Here is a 17,388-nt window from a genome sequence, read left to right on the forward strand (position 1 = left end):
CTACTGTAACAGGTAGCCCACCCTGCTCCCTGATTGAAATGAGTTTAGGAATTCTGGGACTCTGCAGTTTTGTCAGCCATGTCCACAGAACCCTACAGAGCGCAGTCCTGCCAGCCAAGAAAAAGAAAATGCCTGGAGAGTCAACGACTTCATTAGCTCATCTTTCTGAACTACTGCAAAGCAGGGAACCTGCCATTATTCCAATTCACAGATGAAGAAACTGAGGTTCAGAGGACTTAAGATCACATGTGGCAGAGCTGCGTTTTAAATGCAGGTCTGTTAGGCCACAATGACCATGCTTTTAATCCCTGAAGAAGGGAACACAGGAGAGTTTTAGAAAACCATGTTGATGAGTGGGATAAACACAAACATCCAAACTTCTCAGTGTTTATTAAAAGATGCTACAAGTGCTGTACGTGGTGGGCACCATTCATCCATTCATCTGAGGGAAGGGAAATTGTAATAGCCAGGCAACCCCCCACTGGGCACCCCACCGGCAGTTATTTGGCTGACTAATCTACTTACAATTTACTGATCTAACTATTCCTTTTCAAAATCCTTGTCTTCCTTTACCGGTGCTAATCCCTTTATAAGGGTAATCCTTCCCCCATTTAGCTCCTGGGAAATCCATTCTTTCAAAAGCAACTCAAAAATCCCTTCCCCTGTGAAGGCTTCCCTAACTTGTCTCTCCCACACTGACTTTCACCCACAACCTCCTGTGGTCCCTGAGGACGCTGTAAATGCTTGAATATCGCGCAGCTCTGATTGCAGAATCATTTGCTTGTTTATTTATCTGCCTTCCACTTCACACCACAGTCATGTTATATCTATTTCTGTGTTTCAGCACTAAACATTGGGACTGACAAGCTGGAGGGCACTTTAAAAATATTCCTTGAACATGGGGCTGGATGGCTCAGTCAGTGTCAGACTCTTGGTTTCAGCTCAGGTCATGATCTCACGGTTCGTTAGTAGGGGCCCGTGGAATCAGGCTCCATGCTGACAGTGCGGAACCTGCTTGGGATTCTCTTTCTCTCGCTCTCCCTCTCTCGCTGTCTCGCTCCCTGTCCCTCCCCCCCTCGCACTGCCTCCGTCTCTCTCAAAATTAAATAAATTTTTAAAAAAATTTCCTTGAACAAATACACTCACACATGTGTCAATAATTATATATAGCTTCAGGCTATGCAAGTAACCTGGGAGCATTGTACAATTAAAAAGGTACAAAACAGAAGTGAAAGTTGATCCTCTTTTGAATAAATATTACAACCATTCTAATGATTCATATAATGGGATACTATATTAACAGCACTTAAAAGGAACAAACTAGAGCTACAAGTATTGAATGGGTAAATATCTCAATGCTGAGCTAGAAAAGAACCTTGTAAAATGATATCTATGAGAGCATTTGTATAAATTTTGAAACATGAACAACAGTGTTCTGTATTACTTAGGTATAGTAATAATAACTGATTAACAGCATGCACAGGGGTGATAATCATTAATTCAAGGTCATGGTTACTTCTGAGACAAAAACCAGGAGAACAGAATCAGTGAGAGACTCTCCCGGCACTTTATCTGTATGCTTCAATTTGGCGGGTGGGCGGTGGGGTGGGGTAGGGGCGGGAATCTAAAGGAAATATGGCAAAATAAATAGACCTGACCTGATGGGTGGATGGGATGTGGTAATGTGTTTCCCTACAACACATTGAATGTTGGAAGTATTTTATAATAAAATATTCATATATCATTACCTCTGCCAACTTGTGGAAGAGCTGGACTGCGGGCACACAGAACTGGTGGAAGAGGTAACCTAGTTCAGGTGAAAACTCTGAAAGTCACAAGGGTTTAAGGTAGAGGGCTGAAGTTGGAAGTGCGATGGGTTTCTTGAGGAAAGAGAGGTGGGGACCAAATGGGGCACCTATTTCACCCCTGAGCTTAAAGTTGCCTTAAAGAAAACATCCCAGTCCTGGGGGCTCCGGGCACCTGATGGAACTTCAGGAGATGCCCCCACGTGCCCCTGTGCCGTCTGTCCATGCAGTGCCTTATGCAGCAGTAAAGGACTTGTTCGCTGGGTGGAAACAGCCCACGTGGACCAGAACTGGGCAAGCAAGTGGCACCTTTGCCTGAAGAAATCAGCTCACCCTCTCCAGCTGAGAGGCAAGCAGGACCCCTGGCTCAGGAGCAAGACTCAGGTTGCAGGGCTCTCAGCCCTTCCAGATTCATCTGCACAGTAACTGAACTGCACTGACCAGTGAGACCTGGCATTTCTCCTAGCTCTGGAACCACAAAATCTCTAGGTGTTCCTCCCACTCTTTCTCCTCCAAATCAAATGTGGGGGGGGTGGGGACAAGGGGTCCAAACTCACCTGAGATTTACTTATCTCTAGGTGTGAGGTATCCATTTTCATGGGGCTGGAGTCCCCCACCCTCTACAAAGACAGAAACAGAGATGGAGAGAGGGAAGGAGAGAGGAAGGGAGGGTGGGAGGCAGGGAGAAAGGGGAAGGAAGGCAAGAGGGAGAGAATGGGGGGGCGGAGGACGATAACAGGATACATTCACTTTTTCCCAGCACCCTGCTCCTCCTCTGGTCCCTAACCTTCACCCTGCCGCTTCTCCCTAACTTCCTTCTAGGAAGTCCCCAAGATGCCACTAAAAACATCTACAATCTCCAGCCCAATCCCAAGAAATGGAGACAATCTCTAGACCTTTTAATTTCTTTCAGGCTTAAATCTTTGTTTTATCTTCAAAAAGTACTTTTTAAAACATCTTATAATATTTTCACATTATAATCTGGTAATAATACCAGAACAAAAATGTAATATTCCCACTAAAATCACAAATTGGTGCTTACTTAACCAAACCTCCCTAGGATTCAATACTCAAATATATGACTAAATGAAATTCAATAGAAAGATCTTCAGTTGATTTCACATCACAAATCAAAATACAATTTTTATAGCCACAGGTGACATTAGTTACTCCAAATCACAAATATGTCTATGTCCATAACATTTACTGAGCACATATTCCATACCAGGATTTGTAGGAATCTCTGCAGACAGTCTATGCTCTCCAGGATTTGCTGTCTATACATTATGAATGACTCATCTCGTATAGCTTACAGTTTTGAAATGTATTTGACAGACCGCATAGTATCGTCTGAACTTACAAATGGAAATTAGCTATTGCTTTGATTGCATTGGGATGGATGGTACCATAATTATGTCTTTCACATTTTTGTTACTATTACTTTCCTGACCTGTACTGAACAGAGCCCACAGTCAGGAGATTAGCAGTGAATCCAGAACGTGCTTCAAATTGATTAAAGAAATGTAATTGCCACTTACAAGAAGGCAGAGGTCTTTGCAGCTACAAATATCAGTAAGTGTGTGGCCACCAATCACTTACCATTATCTAAATTATGAAGGTCATGGATAGGAAAATATGCAAGAATGGCAGAAACACTTGTTCTGCTGCAGATGTGGTAAAGCAGAGATCAAGTTAATAAACATATCTGGGAATGTAAGTATGAACCATTTCCTCCTGCTCAGAATTTTGTGGCTCTGGACTCAACAGCACATTACTGTCAAATATTGTCCAATAACCAGCAACTGAACATTAATAACCAGCACCCTTTATTTAGAAATCCATGTGTGGATATAATTTATGTAAAATGGAAAATTCCTCCAGATATGATGACCAGAGTCATGCATTATATCATGAAAATTTATTAGATGTCCGAAATGACAACACATTACTGTCTTATAACAGGAATATTCACCTCTTCTTTGGAAAGACCACCAAACCCAACAGTTAGAATTTTTCGGGAGAACCTTATACATCCCTTCTCATTTGATTGAAGAAAACCTTCTAAAACGTCCTGGTACATGACTGTCTAATGTCTGCTTAAAGAGATCATGGTGGAGAACTCAGCATTTCAAAAGTAGCCTCGCTGCTCTTTCTCACACTGCAGTCAATTGTTATGGTGAAATATTTGAAATTTAGAGCCAGAAAAACCTGCATATGAATCTCATGCTAGTGATGTGACCTTAGACACAATTCTTAGTCTCCATATGTCTCAGGTCCCAATCTGTAAATGGGGATAATAGTACCATTTTAAAGAATTGCTATCAAGATTAAGTGGAGAAAGTATATAAAGCACTAAACAATTAATGATACCTAGTAAGTGTGTAATTGATACTCACTGATAATCCTAGTGTGTGTTTGGTCTTGTTCTTATGTTATGTGACTACTCTGGGGCATTATCTCTGTTGACCACAGCTCCTTCTTGAAACTCTCTCTCTTGCCTTGTTTTCCACTACATTGCTGTACGGGAGGAAAAATTTTTCCTTAACCCTCCTCAGGTTCTCAGCTAGGGCTCTGTGATGAGACAGATTAATAAGAGAAAGAGAAGCATAAAATTTTATTTAATGTAAGTTTCACATGGCATTGTGGAGGGGCTCATAGGGAACTGGAGACCCAAAGAAGTACCAAACCTAAATGCTTTATATATGAAATTGAACAAAGAGAGGCAATTGGGGAAAAGTAAACAAAGTATGCGGACAGACTAAAAGAAGATAAGCACTATTTTGACAAGATCTGTTTGTACAAAATTCTCTTGACCCTGACTACTATCTCTGATTCCTGGTATAGGGATAGCATCTTTCACATGGGAGTTATATCTCCCGCTTTCAGGAATACAAGGAGAGGTCAGAGAGGTCTTCTTGCACATGTTTCAAGAGGCTTTAGCTCAAAAATATTCCTTATGCTAAAATGGCATATTTTGGGGTGGTCCTTTCTGCCAGCCTTCATGGCTCTCTCCTGGTTCCCCACCTATACTCTTGAGTCCTCTATCTCTCTCACTTGTTAGTTTCTCTTTCTCTGCCTCCTACGCAAATGTCAGAAAAATTGAACATGATAGAAATAAAAGATTTACAATATCTACCACTCCATCCCTGCTCCTGTAAGGGATGAGGATACTTATTTGCTGGTTCATCTCTTCTTTCTTCCTATTATATGCAGAAGCAAAGTAAGGGGTAAAGAAAATAAGTCTAAGGAATTCATATAGAACCACATTGATTTATAAGAAAAATAAATAAGAAAAAAAGTGGATGAAAGCCTTAAAGAGATCATTCATTAACTGACAAATTACTGAAGTTTGTGTAATCTTTAATTTCTTTAGTAATCAGAGAAACTCTTTAGTAATCAAGAAAATGCAAATCAAGATATGTATTGTGTATTTATTAATATTATACATAATGTATGTGTATACATACATATGTGGTATGTGTATGTAATTTGAACATAAGCCAAGATAAAGTGAAAATACGGCTTCCATACTCCACTAGTGGGAGTGTAATTCTAGAAGAAAACTGAAGTGAATGTATGAAGAGCCTTAACACTAATAGTCTTAGTCTACCTATAATTTCATTTCTAGAAATCCATCCAGAAAATGTATACATAACAATATTAATTCAGTGTTGCATAAATATATCTTTGCAGCATTACTCATTATTGCAAAAATTGAAAATGACTTAAGCATCCAACAATAAGAGATTATGTATTCCCAAAGTGATACATCCATAGATAATCATATATCTAATTAAGTATTATAAAGGAATCTGAAATAATACATAAAGATTATTCTCAAAATAGGATCAACTTTTTAAAAATGTTACCAAACCATATATCCCAAATGTATAAAAACTACATATGTATATTCATATTTTTAAAGACCTGAACAAAACACCACAAATGTTAAGCAGTAATAGGAATCAAAGGAGGTTTGGGCTTATTCCTCCTTCTTTCTCTTTATACATTTCTTTATGATCCAGTTTTTACAGATGTGTGTACAATTCTAATAGAAGAATAAATGTGCTCCTTTTGTGCAAAGAGAGCCAAGTCCTTTCCCCAGAGCTCCTTGGTCCCCCACACCAGGCCTGTTAGCTCTGTGTTAACACCAGGTCCTGAAGAGGCTTCCCCATGTTACTCCCTCTGCCTTGTGAGAGCTAAAATGGTAAAATATTAATCAGGTGTTCTGCTTTTAGCACAAGAAAATTCTAAGCAGCTCTCCAAAGAGTTGAATTGTGTTATCACTGGTACATGTTGCTGTTTGGCCTGTTTTATAATCTGAGCAATGCACATGCAGGCTGTGCGGTCTGCCGACTCTTCCCACAAGGATGTCCCTCTGCTTCTTTCGCCTTTCATCCTCACCCATCTCTCTCTACTGAGCTCCACTCTTAGATATGAATATTCACCTGAACACCTCCTTCACTCACTCCCTTGCCACACCACTTCACTGTTCTCTTGCCCGCTACTTTCGATTCATTCGCTTATTCAGTTATTGAGCTTTAACACATTTGTTACTAGGGGATTTCATGTGCAAGGCACAAATACACACACACACACAAATTAAAACCCCCACTTCTTGCTTTAGAGCATACAGTCTGCTGGCAAGTCAAACAGACAAGCAAACAATCACAGTATTCTTACAAGATTGCTTTGATGGAAGACTTGGGCACTTCAGGTTGAGCATGAAAGCCTTCCCTTAATGGGGAGTCAGGAAAAGCTCTGCAACTGAAGTCACATCTCAACTGAGTTTAAAAAAAAAAAAAAAAAAAAGAGTGCCAAAGGGAGATGATCTGTCTCCAAACAAAAGAAACAGTGTGTCTGAAAGCAAGTAGGTAGAGAAGTACAAGTGCAGGTGAGGGGAGGTGGGGGGTAAGAACCACTGGGAGGAAAGATTCGATGGCATCATCTTCTAGACCCTAATCCCACCGCATCTCACCAGTGGTCTGGGGTAACCAGAATGTGTCACTTGAAAGCTGGGCCATCCCAACACAAAAGAAATGAGGCCCCGCTGTAGAGAGCAGGTGGCCTCAAGTTCACTGCTCATACACAGCCTTGGATGTCCTGCTCCCGCTTACCCATCCACCTGCTTCATAGTAATAACGTCCATATAATTATTTTCCATACTCCACTTCATCCTTCTCAATGTGCCATCTAAGCAAATGACCACTACCCCCAGTTTTCTTCTGTTCCAGTCCTGGAGTATGCTCCTCGAAGTCCATTGACTCCATAATTTAATAATTTATAAGGCACCAGTTTTTAAATCCTGGCTCCTTATTCCTAGCTGCAAAAGTTACCTATTATTTCTAAACTTTAATTTCTTCATGTGTACAATAGAGATGATAGCAATAGTACCTACTTCGGACAGGGGTGGGGGGGTTGCAAGATATTTTTATTTTATTTATTTATTTATTTATTTTTTAAGTGGTTTTTCAAGTTTATTTATTTTTTTAATTGTTTTTTAATTTATATCCAAATTAGTTAGCATATAGTGCAACAATGATTTCAGGAGTAGATTCCTTAGTGCCCCTAACCCATTTAGCTCATCCCACCTCCCACAAACCCTCCAGTAACCCTCTGTTTGTTCTCCATATTTATGAGTCTCTTATGCTTTGTCCCCCTCCCTGTTTTTATATATTTTTTTGTTTCCCTTCCCTTATGTTCATCTGTTTTGTCTCTTAAAGTCCTCATATGAGTAAAGTCATATGATATTTGTCTTTCTCTTACTAATTTCACTTAGCATAATACCCTCCAGTTCCATCCACGTAGTTGCAAACGGCAAGATTTCATTCTTTTTGATTGCCGAGTAATACTCCGTTGTATATATAAACCACATCTTCTTTATCCGTTCATCCATCGATGGACATTTGGGCTCTTTCCATACTTTGGCTACTGTTGATAGTGCTGCTGTAAACATTGGGGTGCATGTGTCCCTTCAAAACAGCATACCTGTATCCCTTGGATAAATACCTAGTAGTGCAATTGCTGGGTCATAGGGTAGTTCTATTTTTAATTTTTTTGAGGAACCTCCATACTGTTTTCCAGAGTGGCTGCACCAGCTTACATTCCCATATTGCAAGACATTTTTAAAAAAAATAGTAGCAATGGGTAGAACTTAGTAAGTTCTGAATAAAAGTTAGCTATAACTGTTAATATTATAGTTATTATTATCACTACTCAACACCTTCTTCAGAAAAACTAACCTTCACAAATTATAACATTGGAAATATTGTAAAATCACACTAGTCTGTTTCTGTTGTTAAAATTTTCTTTCACTTAGCTTCTCACGCACAACCCACCTAAGCCCAGTATCTTAAGTTTGCTCCACACCCCTGAGAACTATTGAGTTAATCCTTGATGCTACTGTCTTCCTCACACCATGTATGCTGTCCTCCATGTGTATGAGCTCATCTTAGGATTTCTCCTCTGTCTCAAGATTTAATCTAAAATTTTCTAGACTAGCACTTCTGGCAAATATGTGTATTGTCTATTTTCCAAATTTTGGACTTATACCTGTACCTTCCCAGAAAATACATAAAATTTGGGGTTATAGATCATAGTTAAGCAATCAAACCAAATTAAACTAGACACTCTAAATGCTGGGGATGGTCTTGCTCTATATCAAATATCTGTTCATACCAAGAAAATAAAATAGAATAAGTGCAATGGATGCAATGTGGCCACTTGAATACTGCTGCTACCTACATGTTTTTCAATCAACAATGAGAACAATTCAATAATGTCTTAGGAAATCCAAAATTAGGTTAAATTTCTCTTGAATCTATCTACAGGGGTGCCTTTTCAAGTGATTTAAATGTTCTCATAGTCAGAACTCTTCTCTAAATTGGGTAAGTTACCTACAATTGTTTATTTTCCAGATTCATAGATAGAGATGGGAACCAAGACGATGACAAAACATGAAGATCTTTACAATACTATGTCTATTTCAGCCGTCAGAACATACCACCACTGTGTTCAGCAGCCAGATATCAAAAAGCAACATCTGATAGTTTTCTGTACTGAACAGGCAGATTACAGATTTGGTTATTGAACCAAAAATATTTGAACATAAATAGGTATTTTAAATTTGTACTTTTTACTCCTCCAATGCTCAGTCACTGGCAAAAATAAAAAAATAAATTAAATAGCTTTGGAGTCATTTAGTCTTCATGAATTATGTAACCAAACTCAGTATAAGCTGTCTAGTTGAAAGACTTAGGTGAGATAAATTAGGCAACCTACAAATAGATCCCTCTCCACTTAGCCAATTGACTCTATCTAATATATGAGAAGAAGGTAGTAATAATATTTTTATTTATAACTGAGAAAAGAATATTTAGCAGTCAATATTTTCATAACCTTTAAAACTTAGTTTCTAGAATGCAAGACCACTGGTCTTGTAGGACCTGGGTACCTCTCTAGCATATCACATGGGAGGATTCCTTAGAAAAGGCTACTGTGCAAATACATTTAAATAAATTAGTAAGGCTTTTATTATCATTAAAGACATACAAAAACTCAGAACATGAAGAATTAAAAATTGCCCTAGCCTGTTCAAAGAGCAGAGGGATGGGGCACCTGGGTGGCTCAGTAGGTTAAGCATCTGACTTTGGCTCAGGTCATGATCTCGTGGTCCATGAGTTCAAGCCCCACATCAGGCTCTGTGCTGACAGCTTGGAGCCTGGAGCCTGCTTTGGATTCTGTGTCTCCCTCTCACTCTGCCTCTCTCTCACTTGCACTCTGTCTCTCTCTCTCAAAAATAAATGATAAAACATTTAAAAATTTTTCAAAGAGCAGTGGGAGATGGGGTGTAAGGAATAACTTTTAGGAAGTAGCTTAGATGAAAATGATCTATAGCCTAATGTGTCTCTCAATTAATATTCAAATGCTACCTTCAGACATCCATAAGCCTTGCCTATATGACAGGGACCCAGCCCTGCTCTGTTCCTATGATTATATCTACCTAGAGGCCAGTTACTAAGATGCCTATTTTCTGACCACAGACACTGAGGCTCTCTATCCTGCTCAGGAAACTTTCTGTCTTGCTTTGGGCTGTTCTCCTGGGCATGATGAGACTCCCTTCTGAAATTTTAAGGTCCTTATAATTCTGTTACAGTTCTGACTACTCTCACAGTACCCCCCCCCTTCAGAGCAATAGCAGCCAGAATTTCAGGCAAACATGTTTCTAAAAAAAAAAAAATACCCAGACTTTAGGAAGCAGTCCTTGAAAATTCAATGTATTTCAACGACAGCAAATGCTACAATCTGTTTATCTCTTGGTAGGAAAAGAATGGTATGGCTTGATAAATAGCCAGCACTTATATTTACATCAATTGTACCTTTCCAAATAATACTGCACTGTTGATGCCTAGGATAGGATTTATGCTAGAAATTCAATTTAGTGGCTGAAGTGAGGCAAGTATTTACAGTGTTTCACTGAAAGCCTCTTTCTCCAACCCTCCCCCATTGTCAGGTTTGTGGAAAGTACTAAAGATCGATGAGCCCAGGTATAAACCTGACTCATTCATTGATGGCCAATTGAAGACTATTCTGTGCACATTTAACTGGGATTGAGCTATTGAACGATACTTATTTATTTGTTCATTTATTCATTGCTTGCCTAATTAAAATTTACTAAATGCCTGCTCACTATATGAGTCACTTCCAACAAATATTTAGAATAAAATGTAAAAAAAATTCTTGAAATTTGTTTGGACCATAAGACCTAATTTAATTCCTCGCCAAAACATTTTACTTACTATTTCATCAACACAGCCAAAAAGTTGAAACATCATCTGTGATCAAATAAATCACCTATGAAAGTGGATTTTTGACTACAATTGCATGAAATAACCTCATTAAGCCTCTACTGGATTTTTATGCATTATTCTATGAGAAGAACAGGCACACTGAAGTCTACTGCACTAACATATTCCAATATGTTCATGTTAGTGTTACTTTGTAAAAGATAAAATGGGTCTCAATATGAAGATAAAGAGAGCGTGAGGGACTCCATTGCCAGTAGTATGATAGTTAACACCACTGTCTCTAAAAACAACTAAAAAGACAGGATAAATTATTAAAGGTTCCTGGAAAATGTTTGAAATGGATAACAGAAATGGTAGGAAATATTCAGAGGCCAAACATTAAGTGGAAATAAGAATTCAGAGAGATGACTAAATTGCTAAAGCCAGATTTTTCCCAGGAGCATGTCAAAACTGGTGGATTTGAGTTTCATTTGCATGGCTTCCTGGGGCACTGGGTACAGAAGATAAAGTCAGGGCCATCCCAAGTCAGGGAATCTCATAGAAGACTCCATCCATGAAGCTGGCTATCCAGCAGCTACAATCACAGAGAAAGAATAAACTTGGCATAGACCCACATCTTCTTCATCCCAAAGATAGCAAGAAATCATTGCCTGTTGAATTTCAATGCTGCATGTCAGGAGGAAAATTCTTCTTTAAAAGTTCTTAACTATAAGTCAGCCTTCATGAGTTCCACAGCCCAAATTCATACTACCTGAATGGTCTGAAAAACTTCAGCAGAAAATTTAATGTAAAGTGCCTGGAAGTTGGCAGTTGTAAGTTAGGGTACTGGCTGTTCCATAAAGTGCCTAGAAAAATGCAAAGAACAGGCTGATATAAAGTACAAAGAAAATTGAGTTCATAGTCAAAGAAACAGCACATAGAAACAGCACATGCAAAGAAACAGCACATAGAAAAATCAGACCCAAACAAATCAGATGTTGGAATTATCAAACACATAAAAAGCATAGCTAACTTTATCATATAGAGAGACATATAAGAGATAAAAATAAAAGTAAAAAGCAAAAATTATTTTTAAATGACCAAGAAGATTTGAAAAAACAAAACAGAACTTGTATCTATTTCTAAAAATGTTAATGATAAATAAATGTAGGAGGATTGACGGATGCCTGGGTGGCTCGGTCAGTTGAGTCTGGTCAAGTCTGGTCACAATCTCAAGGTTCAAGATCAAGCCTTGTGTCAAGCTCCATGCTATCAGCTCAGAGCCTACTTTGGATTCTCTCTCTCTCCTCTCTTTCTCTGCCCCTCCCCACTTGCATGCACACACACACACTCTCTGTAAGATAATAAATAAACTTTTTTTTTATATAGGAGGAGGAATTTAAGAAACAAGTGAAAATAGGGGAAGGGGAGGAAAAAAAAATAAGATAAAAAACAGAGAGGGAGGCAAACCCTAAGAGACTCTTAAATGTAGAGAACAAACTGACGGTTCCTGGAGGGGAGGTGGGTGGGGGAATGGGCTAAATGGGTGATGGGCATTAAGGAGGACACCTGCTGGATGAACACTGGGTGTTATATGTAAGTGATGAATCATTAAATTCTACTCCTGAAACCAATACTACACTATTTGTTAATTAACTTAAATTTAAGTTTAAAAAAGCAGGAGGAATGGTATGATTAAAACACCATCGATTAGAAAACATAGTAAAAATAATTGATTCAGTGGAATCACCAATGAATAGTAGAACCACTGCATAAAAGTTTGATAAAGCACAGAACATTCACATAATTTAAAAGTTTCTCTCCGCTGATTGCTTATTCATTGCAGAGGGAAAAATGAAAACTTTACAGTGGAAAAACCTGGCTGACACCCCAGGTGACCGAAATTAATACTGTCAATAATGAGAAAAATTGACATTCTGATATCAGGCACTGAAAAAGGAGGAGTGTAACTTATATGGCATTCCTATTCAAAATGTGACTGGACTCAAATTGAGGGACATTCCACAAAACAAGTGACCTGGGTACTCTTCAAAAATGTCTTTATCGTTAAAGACACAGGACAACTGATGAAATGTTATAGATTAAAGGAAACTAAAGGGACATAACAACTAACTGTGATATGTGACCCAGATTGGATATGAAATCAAGGAGAGTGTTGCTATAAAAGGCATTATTGGGATAATTGTTAAAATCTGAATGTATCTGTAGAGTAAATAATAGTAGTAGATCAATATAAAATTTCATGACCGTGATAATTATATACACTGAAGTCTTTAGGTATAAAAGGCCATTATATCTGTAACCTACTCTCAAATGACCCCAAGTAGATATACGCTGCAAAAGAAAATAAAGTGAGGAATGCCACAGCAGCTAATTATTCTTTGAATCTATAGCAGTTAATACACCATGCTAGTGGTCAGACTAGAAAAATAAACCAAAGGTACAGCATACATAGCCCCCCAAAAGACCCTCAAATATATGTAATACAGATGTGTGACAAATATGACATTAGCAGGAAGTGTGGAAAGGATGCCTTTTCATTAATTGGCTCTGAAATCACTGGCGTCCACATGGGGGAAGGATAAGTGGACCCCTACCTTATGAAAAGTCAATTCCAGGTAATTAAATACTTATGAATAGGGGGAAAAACCCCAAACTACAAGCTTTTATAAAAGTAACAGAAGAGGGGCGCCTGGGTGGCGCAGTCGGTTAAGCGTCCGACTTCAGCCAGGTCATGATCTCGCGGTCCGTGAGTTCGAGCCCCGCGTCGGGCTCTGGGCTGATGGCTCAGAGCCTGGAGCCTGTTTCCGATTCTGTGTCTCCCTCTCTCTCTGCCCCTCCCCCGTTCATGCTCTGTCTCTCTCTGTCCCAAAAATAAATAAACGTTGAAAAAAAAAATTTTTTTTTAAAAAATAAAAGTAACAGAAGAACGCCTATTTGACCTTTGGGGTGGGGAAGGATTTCTTACACAAGGCCAAAAGTTCAAACTCTAAATGAAAAGAGGGGTACATTTAAGTTTATTACAGTTAAGATCTTCTGTTTGTCAAAAGACTCTGTTAGAAGTGAACAGGCCAAGTCATGAAAAAATAAAGGTTAATTCAATAATTTAAAAAAATACTATAGACAAAAACTTCAATAGAAGATGGTTTGAAGACGTGGATAGACATTTCTCCAAAGAGCCTAATACATTACCAAGACACTCAACTTGATTCGTGATTAAAGAATACAAAATAAAACATAATAAAATACTTACAGACGGATAAAAATTTATGTCTATATAACCAAGAGCTGCAAGGGTGTGGAGCAATGAGAACTCTAACACACTGCTATTGGTTGTTAATGTCACTCCAGAAAATAAGTTGGCATTTATCTGCTGAGGTATGTATCGATGACCCTCCAATTCCACTAAGTCTAAGAAACATGGACAAGAATAGTATATCACTGTTCAAAACAACAAAAACTAGAAACATGAATACCCATCAACAGTAGAATGGATAAGTAAGTTAATGGTATATTCATATAATAAATACAATACTGCACATACTGCCCTCAAGATTGCTAGTAATTTTCCATTTGTCAGATTAGGTGGTAGATACACTGTTTTCATTATATTTGTTATACTATGCACATATTTTTAAATACTCTTCTATCTACTTAATAATAAAAGAGAAAGAGAAAGAAGTACTTGTATGTCTTACAAACAATCTAAGTTAGAAGCAGGTTATGCTTCCTATATTGAGATTTGTGACCAGAACACCTATGCTCTTTCACAGTGTTACATTTATGCATTTTTCTTCTTAATCTTTACATAGCAGATCCTTAAAACCAACAAAAAAAGCTTAAATTTAAGCTGTTACACATACTAATATGTTTAGAATTTTATTTGAACTATGAGAACAGGAAGATAAGATGCGTGACCTTGAATAAGCCACTTAACATTTGGCACTTATCTAGGAAGTCTGATTGGATCTGGGGATAAATGAGCCTAGGTAAATGTAAAATACCATGTTCTTTGGGGCCATTAGTTATAAAGATACATTTTATATCTTCAAGTGTGTAGTATATTTCATGTGAGCCTCTTGGCATTCCAATAAGAATTTCAACTCAAGGCTGAATTTTGTAAGAGTGTTCTCTCCTAGAATACTTTCCTTCTTGCTTATTTTGTATCATGTCTGTGTGATTGTCACTTAGGATCATTTCTCCTCTTTAAGATTATGATCACTCTCAATCATCCTCTTTATAGACAATTTCTACAGCCAAGATTGCCAAACTCATATTCTTTTATCCTTTCAAAAAGTTCTGAAGTTCCAGATTTTCCAATATCACACCCAAGTAATGGGGAAACAGCTGGTGTTCACCCATTGGCTCTCCTAAAGTGAATATATCAAAGTCTTCATTCATAGTCTCTGGTACAGTATTCAAAACATTTTTCTGAATGTTTTTAAGGCAGTAAAAATCTAACTTATATTTTCATTTCAGACTTGACATTTCTAGTATCTTCAATACATAACAATTTCAGCAAAGGCTTGACAGAGACCCTCATGATAACACTGAAGATAAGACTGAAGTGGATCCAAAGATAATTGTTGCTTGTTAATTAATATGGTACCTTACATATCTTTTTCCACTTGAAGGTTATGACCATTCTGAGGACAGTGACCATGTTTATACATCAGTGTATCTTTAAATCACAGACAGTAAATTTTGTAGAATGAATAAATGAATATTCAACTGTAAAATCTTTATGTTAGATACATTCTGTTTTTGCTGCCCAGCACCCATTTCTCCTGTAATGGCATTCTAGTCATCATAGGAAACCACCCCTTACTATTTTGAGCATGTGGTTTGGGCTTAAGCTATCTCAAAACCGCCAGCTCCTGATACAGGCTTGTGAAATGGCCTTGTCACTTAGCGGTGTTCCATCCCTCTGGCTATAGTAACTTCTTCAGAAATGGCACAAGACACAGGCCCAGCCAATGAAGCTCAAATCCAGAATGGATGGAACTGTTGGGGAGGGGAAACACTCTTTACATGGATAATGCTAACTCTAAGGATACCATTACTCTAGAGCTACCAGAGGCCACCAAATGGAGAGGGCCTGCCTGAGAATGCTGCCAGCACAGAATAAAGAAGAGCCAAAATAGGAGAGTCACAGCCAAAGTCTTGCTGCCATTTGGTGAACCTTAGATCTAGGAATGAGTGATGCTGATCTACACTTGAACCCTTCAGTGATATGAACTAATATATTCATTTTTAAAGCTAGTTTGAATTGTTTCACTTGCAATGAAAGTGAACTGATACTGTTAAACTTTTAGCTAGTGGCTTAAAGAAACAAAAAACTTTTTAAAGGTTTAAAATTTTTAACTTATACCGATTTACATAACTGCTAATTAAGAGTTCCATAAACCCCTGACATGTGGGACTATAGTTAAATAGCCTGGGCTCCCTGAGCCTATAACCAGAAGTCAAAGACTAAACAAAAGGCCTACTGTTAGGGGAGAAGGACAGGGATGGGGCAAATAGGGAGAAGAGCTTAGAAGTAGTGTCTGCAGGAAAACAAAGTTGGGGCAAGGGTGGGAGGTGGGTATGGAACAAGTCTGGTGGGAATAGATGAGAACATTAGTCTAAGCCAAAGACAATGGAAAGTAAGAAGAGTACTCAATTCTTTTTAAAGAAGAACTCGGCAGGTAGCTAGTGTAATATGGCCCTTGGCTCCTTTTCCAGATTCATCTCCCACCACTGCTCCTCCCTAGCTCCCTAATTCAAGCCATTTTCAACCATTAGCAATTGCCTAGATAGGCTATGTGGATTGTATCCTCAGGGCCTTTGCATATACCCATCTCTATATGCCCTTCTCTTTCTTCACCCAGTCTTCAAGACTCGACCTCAGTACCACTCTGAGAAGCCTTGAGAGGCCCCCTCTGTACCTTGTGATCCACCTCCATGGGAAGGCCTGGACCTCTCCATGGCACTCCCTTGTCTTCCTATCTGTCACTTGTCTATAATACAAGCTGTCTTAGTAAAAGGACTTTACCTAATTCACTTTAATATCTCCAGTGTCCAGGGTTGCCTGGGTGTCTCAGTCAGTTAAGCAACCATCCCTTGGTTTTGGCTCAGCTCATGATCCCACAGTTCGTGGGTGTGAGCCCCATGTCAGCCTCTGTGCCAACCGTGCAGAGCCTGCTTGGGATTCTCTCTACCTTCCTCTCTATCTGCCCTTCTTCCCCTCTCTCAAAAATAAATTAATAAATAAACATTAAAAAATCTCCAATGTCCAGCACAACGTCTGATCCATAATATACACTTCCAAAACATGAACTGATAAAATTAATTGAATTGAATGAAGAAAGATTAAATATGACCAGCAGCAAAATAGTCCTATAGATTTCCTATAGTACTTTCATCAACCCAGCTAAAAGACTAAAACAAAACATCATCACACTAAAAGATCCAAGAAATATACTGAGCATTTACTATGGCCATAGCACTGGGAAAGAAATTTCTCTACCTTCTCATCCAACCCACTATCCACCTCCAAATGTAAAGCAGATCCTCCTCCAATTCCACCACTTCAGTCCACCCCACAGAGTCTTCTCTCTGCCAGAACAAGGCATTCTCTGAGAGCCATATTCATCTTACAAATGCAGCAGGTGCTCAGCAATCAGAATGCTTTCTCTTTCTGTCGGCCCCATCACTTGTCTCCACTGTATTATAAACAACCATAGAATAATGACCAAATATCTGTGTAAAAATGTCTTTTCATTGTAAAGCATTGT

Source organism: Lynx rufus, unplaced genomic scaffold, assembly GCF_022079265.1.
Source record: "Lynx rufus isolate CCGP_SWC_20201006 ecotype Redwood Valley unplaced genomic scaffold, mLynRuf1.p SCAF_8, whole genome shotgun sequence".
NCBI classification, from domain to species: domain Eukaryota; kingdom Metazoa; phylum Chordata; class Mammalia; order Carnivora; family Felidae; genus Lynx; species Lynx rufus.